Genomic DNA, 10,870 nt, shown 5'->3' with positions numbered 1-10,870 from the left:
TCCCTCCCTCCCTTCCTTCCTTCCTTCCTTCCTTCCTTCCTTCCTTCCTTCCTTCCTTCCTTCCTTCTTTCCTTCTGTCTTTCTGTCTGTCTTTCTGATTTTTTTTCTGTCTTTCTTCTCTCTCTCTCTCCTTCCTTCCTTTCCTCCTTCTTTCCTTCCCTCTTTCCTTCCTTCTTTCTTTCTTCCACTTCTTTCTCCCTACCTTCACTCTCTCCTTACGTTCTCCTCCCTCGACCAAAAACAACAGAACAAAATCCACTCCAACATGTTTTGTCCATCTTACCTTCAACCTTTATTACCCTCCTCCATCTTATCTGATCTATTCCCCCTTTTCCTTTATGTCTCAAATTAGGCCTGCCTTCATCTGGGAAGTTTTATATATACCCTCTTGGTCGTCTTCCTTCACCCCCATCCCTGGTCCAGGCAGGTGCTCTTCTTTACTACTATAGTCCCAAACGTGCTTGTTTATACCTCTGCACCCACCAGCAGATGATAAGTGCCATGAAGCTTAGGCCTATGGCTGCTTTCTTTATGGATGCACAGCTTGGCATGTAGTAGGAGCTCAGTAAATAACAGGGAAGGAAAGACAGGAGGGGGACAAGTGGAGAGAGGGGCAATGCTTTCTTTTTTTAATAGAAAAGTATCTTAAGAGCTCTCTCAAGTTCATTTTCACATAAAGCACAGCTACCTACCAGGAATCTGCAGTAGAGATGGTAAGGAGTCAGCATCCCAGATGGGAATTGGTCCTGCTCCTGGTATCTGAAACAGTGCACCAAATGCCAGCCTTCCTATGGGTAAAATTGCCTAATCTGTACATATTGAAAGTTTAAGAGTAGATATGGTCACCTGGCAAGGGTGGATACATACTGATATACAACATAATTGGCCCAAACTGCCTAAGTAGTCATTTGTACTGATTTTGTCTCCTTACCCCTTTGTTGCTGGCCATCTTTGAACTGTGGACTGAAGACCTGGGCTGCTTTTATGCACTGCACAATCTATTCCAAATTTCTCTGAGTTAAAATCTTTACCTTTCTTTGTAAGTTGGATGAGACACCATGATTAAGATATTAATAATTAGCAACTGTTTAGGAGACAAAAATGTCTATTCAAATTTTGGATTTATCATGTATAAATGTATGACTTTGGACAAGCCACTTCTCTGAACTTTATTTTCCTCCACTGTGCCATCTGGATACCAGCTGGCCTGTGTTGAGGTTTTTGAGATGATCAGATTCATGTAAATGCATTTTGCAACTCTAAGCAATATGAGGTCACAAACTGATACACATTGATAACAGGTTCATGGACATTAAATTGTCCATCAGGAGTGGCATTGAGTTTCCCTTATCATGTGAAATAGATCATAAAATAGGAGCCTTTGCTTAATTCTGGAATTATGAAATGGAATTTGGAATGAGGGGTAGCTCTATAGAGATACTCATCAGTGCCATCTCTGTTTTGAGTACCTCTGGAAAAGACTCCCGACTTTATTTTTTGCTACTTTAAAAAGTCAACCAGATTTTTAAAATACCTTGAGTCCTGAAAGTTTAGATTTAGATTATATTTATATTATGGTTGAGTACCTTTCTTTCCTTGCCTAGATATGTGAATACTATTTTCGTGTTGCGAGTAAGCTTAAAAATTGACTGTCTAAATATTTAACCAGAGTTATTTTAAAAGAATTTCATTATTTATCTCTTTTATGATTTATATTATCACATTCTGCGTCTGTAGTTATGTTTTATCATAAGCAGCCCATCTGCTACAACAGCCAAATTGGAACATTCACATAAGATGAGTTCAGATATCATAAACATGACAAGAGATGGATTACATTTAGTCTTTCTCCATGTTTAACCAATTTAATTTGTTTCCTATGCAGAAGAGGCTTTAAATTTACTTAATATATGTTAGTACTTAGGAACATGGTTAGAAACAAGGCGAAGGTCTTAACCTATTCGTAAATAAATGAGAAGATTCCTGTCGGAGTGAAAGAGAGAGAGAGAATTTATGTCAAACAATCAGGAATTTAATACATAGTGGTCTTTTAGGATGTCCAGTTTGTGTACATACTCTTAAGGCATGATTACGAATAACTTCACTTCCTATAAACAATGTGACTGGAGAAATTACTCACAGATACAACAAAAAGGGGAAGAAAGGTAAGACGTTTTAACCAAAGCCAATAAGTGAATTACTTTCCCTGAAAAGGTTAAAAATGGCAGATTTATTTTTTGCTGCCATAATATTTGTCTTTGTTGGGCCAGCTATCTGAGGTATTCTCCAGAAGATGCAGGGCTCACTGAAACATCACCATATGACCCTAGGTTCAAAGCTACAGCAGAGCCCCGAAGGATTTTTTTCCCCCTGTAGTTTGGGGACTCAAGGAGCCTTAACTGAAGGTGAAGTCTGTTGGCTGAATGAAAGTATTGATACTGCTGTAGGGAAAGCTTTCAGTGATTACGCTGGATTTCCCTCTGCCTCTAGTAAAGGTCAAGTAGAGGACTTTTTAGTGCAAGCAAAAGAGTCATTCATTTTTCACTCTTTAGGTAAAGGACTTATGTCATATTATTAGTGAAAATGTGATTAACTGTTAAAGCAACATAGGTCTTAATGATCTATAAAGCCATTTCTCTCAAAGTTATGGATTCATTGCTCTGAAGTACTAAATATATGTTGTTCTAGGATCATGCGAGTCATGAATACTAAAAGTAAAAATAAACATATTTCTTTGATGATGATTTATTACCAAACAATTTGGGGCTAATACATTCACATTATAAGATGCAAATATAAATGTGACATAACTGAGTGGGCCTTTAAGATGAAGTGTCATTACTTTTGGAAATATGGGCAGTGCTGCAACTTCATCACAGCCTTTGTAACATAATGTTTTGAGAGACGGTGACTGATGTTTCAACTTGTGGCAGCTTGGTTTCTAAATTCTGTACTTAGCAAGAGAATGGTTTCATTCAGCTTCATTGACGACCTAAAAACCCATATGTGGGGATATTATATGCCATTGTGAATTAGTATGCGGAGTTGGTCAAATGAGATTGGGTGGCTCTTTTCTGTAAGACACTGAATTCACAATGAGCACAATGGCAGAGGCATGGCAGCAGCAGACCCAGCAAAAAATACGATCACACTCTGATGTCCATAAAGGTAAGCACCAATAGCTCCTCTGTAGTCTAATCGGAAATACTCCTGGAGTACTGTGTCTTGGTCATACATCATAGTTATTTTTCCATATTAAGACAAAGACCTGTAATTACCCCCTGGATTACTCAGATAAATAAAAAGCTACACAAAAGGTCAAATTGACCTTGTTTTCTTCTTTGAGTCTCTATTTTTTTCTTCTGGTCCTCTCCATCTTCTCATTCGAAGACCACAATTTGCTATTTATCTCTCTGTTTCTCTCAATCTTTCTTCTGTTTATTTCCTCTTCTCCCTTACCTTTTTCTTCTTTTATTTTAATCTCCCATGTTCCCCCATTTCATCCTGTTTTCTTGCTTTTTGAATCAGGGTAGGAGATATGCTGACATTAAGTATATTAATAGTTAGATTCTTGGCGCTGTCAAGAACTTGCTCAAAGGAAAAAAGGTTGCCAGGTATTGAGAAAGAATTGCATGCCTTAAAACAGTGATTATGTGATTTTCTTTCAATTTTTTTTTATTGGGATCACTCATTTTATTATGGGAATCTAAATAGATCCCTTCATTTCTCAGCAATTTTTTAATTGGTACAATAAATAAGATAGTTATAATGGTATTTGTTCAAAGCTTTAAAAAATAAGTTAGTAACTAGAAAAGAGGACAGAGGGAAGACAAATGATAGAGCAAAGTACAAATTATATGAGCACTGCAGACTGCTATACAAGTTAGACAGCCCCAGTGTGCGTCTAATTTATGTAGCTGATAACCCAAGCTAACAGAGACCCTGGCACTATTATGGAGGTAATATTTTCTCAAGGATGTACAGTCTTAAACAACTTCTTCCTGTATTAGGTTCATACATGCTTTTCTTTAACATAAAGCAGGTATGTCTGGTCTCTTGTTCCATTTCATTTTCTTGAAAAAATAAATTTATTGTAGGCCAGCCGAATGGAAATTCTGCTTACTGTTTACGACAGAAGTTGCTCTCCCCCTCTCCTGTATTACCCAGGGAATTAGTTTAATATAGAGTCTTATTCCACACCCATTTCTTTATTTTTCCCCTCTCCATCCTACTTTTCAGGGTTCTGTTTCAGAAACTATATTGCCACAGAGCAGCTGGTAGCATTTAGCAACCACCTGCACAAGTAGTTCTGTTTCCAATGGAAGAAAATTTAGCTTACATAAGGCAAAAAACTGTAACGTGTTGGCTTTTCCATTTTTATTTGTATTTGTGTATATTTTCTTACTCATTGATGAATGTTCTGCTAAGTGAAACTTAACTCCTTGGTAAAGAATGAGAAACAGTATGGTGTAGCAGTCATTTGTTTCAATAACGTTTGGTTAAATTGAAACTCTGTCAGTAAGGTGAGAGGTTGATCATAGCCAGGAAGAGACTCTTAAAATCTGTAACTTCTTTGAAGGGTGAGAAAGGCACCCTCTTGAATTGGAAACTTCTACCATGATTTTCCAGGTAATAGTCCTTATTGAAGACTATGAAAAGCATCATGATGTGTGCTGGATTCCAAAGAATAGCACTGTACAGTCAGAATTCTAAGACCTAACAGTAAATAAATTACTTTTCTATTGCTTTGGAACAAGTTTAAACCTCCAAGTTTTTGTTAAATTGTTCACCTAACTACCTACTGAATATTGATCATCATTGCACTGCCAGTGACTAATATGTCAAGTAGCTTGATGTCCTTAAATCAGGGTAGCTATTCTGTAAATGAAACCCTATTTACAAACAATATCTGCTGACTAACCTACGTAAAGACAACTGCAGTTCACAAGTAACCTTTGCTTGCCTCTCTCATTTAATCCCCAATCACCACTTTATTTTCTAGGTGGAGGAACTGAGTCAGAGCAAGACTAAGTGACTTAGTCAAGGTTCATTAGCTAGCAAGTGTAAACTCATGCAAATTTTTAGTCATTTGAGGAGAAAAGTTCAACAATTGTATTGTTTTATTGAGGGGTAAAAGTTACTGGGAGTCACAGAATATCGTCATGCAGTTATTACATTCAGAAATCTGAACCATGCAAATAAATGCTAGGTTTCTTTTTGAATTCAATTTTAAAATGGAAAAGATCCTAGAATAAATTTAATATGATATTTTGGCTTTATAGTTCAACAAATTACATGTGTGACCAAGGTCTCCCAATAGTTAATGGCAATGCTGAAATGGGAACCAAATTAAGTTAGTTTCCTTCCTTCCTTCCTTCCTTCCTTCCTTCCTTCCTTCCTTCCTTCCTTCCTTCCTTTCTTTCCATCTTTCCCTCCCTTTACTCATTCCCAGCTTTCTACTTTTCTCCCTTATTTCTCAAATGTTTGAGCCCATATACTGAGCTGGTCACTACTCATCTAAGCTAGGTATTGGAAATAAGCCATAACTACATCAGACACTTTCTCTGCTCTTAAGAGATCAAGTGAGGGACACAGTCCAGTGAACTGATACAGTGCTGTCATGGCAGAAGCATAAGATACTAGGTATGGGCAATGGTTGGGTGGGATACACAACCAAGTCCAGAGGGAGTCAGAGAAAGTTTTCTTGAGGGAATATTGTCTAAGCCAACACCTGAAAGATGATTATTCCTTTATTCCAATAAAAGGAAGTTGTATCATAGCAGAAAATGATGTATAGTCATTAGCCCAAAGACAAAAGAAAGCATGGCAGAGCCCATGAACTGACGTAAATTCAGTATGAATGTGGGATGACAAAGAGAAGAATGAGAGAAAAGACTCAGTTGAATTATCCTTAAAGTTAAATTGAATTCAGCCTGGCATTAGATGCTTGTTAGACATCATCAGGAGGTTTGCAAGAAAATACTCTTAAATTATTATAGAATGATCTAGGGTAGTGAATGATAGAATAGTAAATTCCCTAAGGGTACACATTATGAACTTTTCTTGGAGTTTAGAGGCAAAAGAGGTTATTGTGAATCATAGAAAAGAAGCCTTCAAGGAAGACTTTTAAAGATAAGTACTCCATCTGCAGGGCACTACCTTATTGCATTTCTTTTCTCCATGAAAAATAGTCTTTGCCGTTTGTCTCTATCTCCTCAATTTCCATTCACTTTTTAATCTTAATGCAAACTTCATTTTGCCCACAACACCTGAAAAGATATGTAATATTCCCCAGCTGCCAAACAGAGTGTCGGTTTTTCAGCCCTTCATCCTCCATAACTTTCGTGGACAATTCTTGCCTCTTGGACTCTATGTTCTCTCTGGCTTCTAGACCACAGTTCATTCACTTCTATTCTGCTCAGTTTCCTTTTCTGGGCTATCCTTATTCTACCCTCCACAGTTCTCAAATGGTGTTTCCCAGGGTACACACTTCAGCGCCTTCTTTTTCCTGTACTCATTGATTCTCCTGGGTCATGTCCATCCAAAAATACTATCTACTTATCCATTATAGACTCCTAAATCATTATCGTAGGCTCTAAACCTACATTTCCACCCTCTTGGTTAATATCTCCACTTGAACGTTTCCATTTTGCTGCACTTCAAATAAAGTGAAATGTATCCTCCCTCTCCTTATTCCCATTGGGGTTAATAGGCTCACCATCTACCTTATTTCTCAAGCTGGAACTTAGATGCTTACCTTACCTTCTGGCAGTCCTTTTCTCTTCTCCCATGTCCAGTGATTTGCCAAATGTAATGTTCTACACTCCAGAAATATTTCTTGATTCTGCTTCATTCAAATCACTCTGTCTTTCCCTTAATTTAAAGCCTTACCACCTATTGCTAGTACTGAATGTAAGAGTATTCTAAATGGTCACCTTTCCATTCAAGACCCTCCTTTTTAACCATCAAACCTGAGTTAAACTTTTATTTACTTAAGGCATTACTCTGGCTCCCTATTGTTCATAGCAGTAGTTTCTCACTGTGTTCTGCTCAGGCCCAAGACCCCATGGGACGCCTTAAAGAGTAGCACTGGGGAAGGGAAAGCCAGGTGGATTGGCCTCCTAACTCCTACCTCTTCCTCAGGCAATGCACCATCACTTTTTACTTGTTCAGTATTTCTGGGTTTGCTTAAGATTTTGCTTGAGGAAAAAAATGTATTCTGCAGTAAAACATTTTGAAAATTAGAAAGCCAGCCTCGTTATACAGTCACGATATACGTGACCTTCAGTGATTTAATTCCAAACGTCTTTAGCTTCATTTATCCCCTTTCTCTGCCCCTCACCATACTTATCATTCAGAATTCTCCTGAAAACATTGCGCTCTTTCACCAGTGTGTGTGTTTGTTTATGTCCATTTTCTCCCTTTGAAGTCCATGGCCATGTTTTTCTTCTGTCTCTCTACCTTCTCTACCAGGCAAATTCTGGTCATTCAGCTCAAATCTTACTCTTGTAGCTGTCCCCAAGAAGGTACCCTGCAGAAAGACATTCATCATAAATATCTTCTACAGTCCTTAACATATCAGTTGCTTCTACCTCCAGATTGCTTTCTCCCTGCCTTCTTGGAGGGCATGAAGTGGGGAGTAGCTCTTATATTTCTACCCCAGCTTATAGCTTAGTGCCTGTGAAGCAGGAGAGCTCCTCCTCCTCCTGCTGTTGCTGCTACAATGGTAAAGCCCAAGAACATTTTTCAGCAAAAGGGTGAAATATCAATAGTGGCATTTTAGGTATTTAGGGTGGTTGATCTTAAAGTCAAGTGCAGGTTGGGTAAGAAGGGGGGAGTCTAAAGTCAAAGAGAGGGATCTGAAGGAGATTCTTACAAAAGTAAGTGTGCATTAGATTAAAACCTACTACAGATTCATTGCTGAATTAATGGGATGAGAGACTATATCTCACAGGAGAAAGGTGGAAGGTTGAAATGTGTTCATTGTCTTCAGAAATCCTACCTATGGCAATGAGTGCATTTCTTCATTCCATGGAGTCCAGATAAATCCAGATAAGCTCACCAGCCCTCTGTATCCCCATCACGTAGCTAAAGTAGCAGGAGCAACAGCAACAACTTGCCTTTGTTACTATATGCCAAACAATGTGCTATATGCTTGACTTGCATTCCTCATGAGAGATAATGAGATTAGTATTATAAGTACTATAGTATAATCTTCACTTCAGAGATGAGAACCATGAGGTTCAGCAAGATTAATTAACTCGCACAAAGCCTTGTACCTAAGAAGTTGTGGACCTAGGGCAGAAATTCATGTGTATCTTACTCCTGAGCCAGACCTTGACTCCACTTTCTGCTCAATCTCAACAAGCTCTATTTAGCCAAGTATTTTTTGTTATCTAATATCTGAATACTTACAGGTGTTCAAGTAACATCTCATTTATTAATGCAAATCAGGAAAGTTAAGAGTTCCAGAGAAGTGAATTCTCAATATATCTGAAGATCACCTGTTTGAGCCTTGTGGCTTCTGTAACATTGCCCATTAAGGAGGAAAACTTTTCTTTTTACTCTTTTTTTTTTTTTTTTTTGAGACGGATTCCGCTCTGTCGCCCGCTGGAGTTCAGTGCCATCTCAGCTCACGCAAGTCCGCCTCCCGGGTTCCGCCATTCCGCCCGTCCCGAGTAGCTTACTACAGGCGCCGCCAGTTCGCCCGGCTAGTTTTTGTATTTTTCAGTAGAGACGGGTTATCACCCATGTTAGCCAGGATGTCTTGATCTCCTTACTAGTCGATCCGCCGTCTCGCTCCCAAAGTGCTGGATTACAGGCTTAGCCACCGCGCCAGCCGGAGGAATACTTTCTAAGACATACATTAGTACTGAAGGCCAGATAGCCAATTTGGCCTTGTTGGTTTCATGTCCTAAATCACAGCAAATTGACACTGAATGACTTTCTTTTAGGAAAAGTGTATAAGCTTTGGCACGTGGGCTTAATCTCTGTGCCACCAAAATTAAATTTCTCTACACTTGTAAGTTCTTGGCTGAATGTAACTGAAGTTATTAGATAGCATCCCTGTAAACATAGACTCACAATTTGCTTTGCTGCTTTAAATAAGTTGAATCTCTGCTATTTTTTCAAAGTGTGGGCTGTGGAGCTTGTGCATCAAAAACTGGGATACTGTTTTAAAATGCAGATTGCTGGACTTAATCCCAGATTTATAATTTAGAACCTTTGGGGGTAAAACCTGACAGTCTGCTTGTTTGTATGAAATAACGAACACCACAAAGAGGAGTGTGGTGATGGTCTTTTGAATAAAGTGAGACTAAAAGTGCCAAGCACAGTTGTTAAAATATGCAGACATTTAATAATAGCTGTTAGCCTTGGCAGCTCTGTTTTATACTACACCCTGCCAAATGCCTTTCAGCTAGTTACTTTCAGAGGTAATTAATCGTAAACATCTCAGCTCTGTGAATGTTTAGACTCAGTTCAAGTAGCTCTAACACCTAACAAGATAATTCCTCTTCCTATCCTTCTTCATCTTGTTGTTTAGTTTGATTTGTATTTTTCATCTCCAGATACAGAAAAATAGTTTTCTAAGGTCCTCTTCTGAGCAAGAATTCTATATGTGTTTTATCATTTAATTCTCATAACAACCTGCAAAAAAGACATTATTAGCCCTACTGCACAGATGAGAAAGCTGAGGCTTAAATAGCTTAATTAATGTTCCAAGATCACAGAAGCAGGGAGTTGGTTTGAATCCAAGTTCACCTGACTCCATAATCCTGCTTTTCCTCAGTATACAGTTGTTTCTTCTCATGTACCTCCTTACATGACAGGTGCAGGTATAACTACAGTTGAAGTTTCCTATCCAGGACCTCTGGGTCACACTGTCACTAACTCTATTTCTATGACATACATCTCTGGTACTTTTGAAATCCTCACTTTACTTACAAAGTTACACCCTTGGGAAAAGCAGGTAAATGGTATCACTTAAAGTTTGAGGCATAATTGAAGTCTGGAATTATTTTAGTAGCAGGTTTTAAAAAACAAATCTCACTAACCTAGTTAAGAGTTGGTGTGTGGAATCAAGGGCTGACCTGTTCCTCTGGAACCATTGCTGATTTTTTAGTCAGTGCTGAGCAATAGGACTTTCTAGAAAGATGAACATGTTCTATATCTGCATTGTCCAGTACAGCTGGCATTGGTCACATGTGGTTGTTGACCTATATGGTTAATGGGACTAGTCAAACTATTAATTTTGATTTTAATTAATTTCTGTTTAAATTTAAATAACCACATGTAGCTAGTAGCTGCCATATTAGGCAGCATAGGTGTGGATAGATTTACAGGAAGACAGTTATGTCAAATAGTTAAGGATTCAAATCTGGAGCCAAATGGACTAGCTCACTAACCTGTGTGACTTTGAGTAAATTACTGGGCATCTCTGTTTTTCATTCCCTTGAATATAAAGTGGGAATAATAATAGTATGTATCTCACAGATTAGTTATGAGGATTACATGAGCAATTTTATAGAAAAATGCTTTGTATAATGCTTCACACATAGTAAGAGCTCAACAAAGTTACAGCAGTTATTATAACTCTTATTAGTTCCAATTCCTACATAATTTAACATTGCTTGCCTTTTTTAAAGACTGGAAATCTCCTTACAAGTGTTGATAACTTGGTGGCTGCTAAATATATATTTATTGGATTAAAATTTTGACATATCTCCAATTTGGATGATATATATCTCCACACACACACACACACACACACACACACACACACATACATAAAAAGAATACTGGAAAGGATCTCAGAAAATGCTTTCCCTTTTCTTTTTTCTTTTTTCTTTTTCTTTTTTTTTTTTTTTTT

At 38.0% G+C, this 10,870-nt stretch overlaps 1 protein-coding gene and 1 pseudogene across 5 annotated transcripts in view; one reads left to right on the top strand and one right to left on the bottom strand.

Moving 5' to 3' along the window:
• The window catches only part of LOC108516317 (MORN repeat-containing protein 5 pseudogene), a 20,866-nt pseudogene extending 17,629 nt beyond the window's left edge, over positions 1–3,237 (bottom strand).
• The window catches only part of MECOM (MDS1 and EVI1 complex locus), a 312,984-nt gene that overhangs the window by 200,726 nt on the left and 101,388 nt on the right, over positions 1–10,870 (top strand). The window lies entirely within an intron of this gene.

This window comes from Rhinopithecus bieti, unplaced genomic scaffold (genome assembly GCF_001698545.2).
Source record: "Rhinopithecus bieti isolate Rb0 unplaced genomic scaffold, ASM169854v2 scaffold_37691, whole genome shotgun sequence".
NCBI classification, from domain to species: Eukaryota; Metazoa; Chordata; class Mammalia; order Primates; family Cercopithecidae; genus Rhinopithecus; species Rhinopithecus bieti.
Note: the sequence above shows the minus strand (reverse complement) of the source record. Positions and strands in the feature narration are given on the sequence as shown.